This window comes from Suricata suricatta, chromosome 2 (assembly GCF_006229205.1).
Source record: "Suricata suricatta isolate VVHF042 chromosome 2, meerkat_22Aug2017_6uvM2_HiC, whole genome shotgun sequence".
Classification (NCBI taxonomy): domain Eukaryota; kingdom Metazoa; phylum Chordata; class Mammalia; order Carnivora; family Herpestidae; genus Suricata; species Suricata suricatta.
In genome coordinates, this window is record NC_043701.1 from 33,591,491 (window position 1) to 33,593,426 (window position 1,936).

At 39.5% G+C, this 1,936-nt stretch overlaps 1 non-coding gene across 1 annotated transcript; it reads right to left on the minus strand.

Moving 5' to 3' along the window:
* Positions 1 to 583: 583 nt before the first annotated feature.
* Positions 584 to 690, minus strand: LOC115286111. Its single transcript, XR_003905869.1, has one exon. It is a non-coding gene; the product is annotated as a U6 spliceosomal RNA (small nuclear RNA).
* Positions 691 to 1,936: the final 1,246 nt, after the last annotated feature.

Consider the following 1,936-nt stretch of genomic DNA (forward strand, 5'->3'; position numbering starts at 1 on the left):
CAAAGTGATAGGACTCCTCCCACTGCTAAAGAAAGTTCAGATTCTTAGCAGAAAGTTGGCCTCAAGATAGAGAGGAATGAGCAAATATTCCCAAGGCCTTTGTGCCACCTCTTTCACAGTAATCTCCCCTTTGCCTTGCACTTGCTGGTATGGATTATGGAATACTACGGAATTGACTTAGGAACTTATAATACTGCATTTATATCTAAGTATATTGTATATATACTTTTTTTTTCTTTGCAAACAGTATTTAATCATTTCCATGTAAGGGGTCATTGCTTTTTTCTTTTCAGGACATAGCATTTCTGGTTTTTTTTCCTGTGTACATGTGCAAATTTAACACACGTACATGCATATCATGCATGTCATATTCAGTGAAGCAAATTTTGGCATGTAGAAAGCTTGGCACTAAATGTACAATTAAATGTATATGACGTTCATTTGTTTATTTATTTAATATAATTTATTGTCAAGTTGGTTTCTATACAACACCCAGTGCTCATCTCAACAAGTACCCTCCTCCTTGCCCATCACCCATTTTCCCCTCTTGCCCACCCCCATCAACCCTCAGTTTGTTTTCAGTAAAAATATGCAACACTACACGAATTTGCCTGTCCTCCTTGTGCATGGGCTATGCTTATCTTCTCTGTATCACTCTAATTTTAGTATATGTGCTGCTGAAGTGAGCACACATGCATTTTTTTATAAAAACAATTCTGACGATTAAATTTTTATATTAAAATCCTGGGTTAGAATATTAGCTCCATGCAGGCAAGAATTTGTCTTTTTGTGTTCACTGCCATATCTTCAGTGCTTGGCAAATTTAAGTATTTGTTGAATAAATTAGAAAAATAACCTTTAACCCGAAAATTTCCTCAAATAAGAAAAAGATGATTTATAAAAAACAAAACCTGTGGCATAATTTTTATTAATAATTTATAGAATATAGACAAGCTGGTTTAAAGTTGAGAAACAGGAAATCAACATAGGGTTTCTGTTAGGAGGGAGATAGTCTTCCTTCAGATCTGATATGAAGCTGGCACACACAGGTACAGCTATACCACGTGTACAAATAATGGAAGATTGCCATGCTGGCTGACTGGGCTTCAAGTACTGCTTGTAGCCCTGGGTGTTTCAGTCTCCTTAGAATTCCCTGGAGCGGGGACACCTGGGTGGCTCAGTTGGTTAAGCATCCGACTTTAGCTCAGGTCATGATCTCCCAGTTCATGACTTCGAGCCTTGCATTGGGCTCTGTGCTGACAGCCTGGAGCCTGCTTCAGATTCTGTGTCTCCCTCCTTTTCTTCCCCTCTCTGGCTCATGCTCGGTGTCTCTCTTTCTCTCTCTCTCTCAAAAATAAACAAAACGTTAAAAAAATTTAAAGAATATCCTGGACCTTCCAGCAATTCCTCAAAGAAAGGGTTAGTGCCCAGCACAGCAGGGGGCCACCAGCACTGTGGCTAGAGAGTATTCTGATTGGCCAGCATCTCTTTTGTACTGGTTGCTAAATATTTTGATTATCATCTCTGTCTTCCTGTTAGAGTTCTGACAAGAAGGCAGTTCTTTCCCTTCCCAAGAGTTTCAGGAAAAGTGAAAAGTTGTCTTACCTACCATGCAGAGGGTCATTCAGAGGTTTATAGAAAATGAAGGAAAGAATGTGAAACTTTAATAGAGGTCAACAGCACAGAACAAAGAGAAATGAGATGGATAGCACTTAGGAGAGAGTCCTACAGATTGTAAGTAAAAGAACAGGGTAAGAGAACAATGCCTTATTTGGGGTTTCACTGGTTAGGCACAAAGAGTGTGAAGAACAGAACAGAACAGCTTGACTGCACAATGATGGGAAGAACCTGAAAAAGGGAAAAAGTCAGAGACTGGAGAAATGAATCCAGCTACAGTGGCCTGTCTCTGGGCATTCAGGAAGGCTAATGCAGGTAT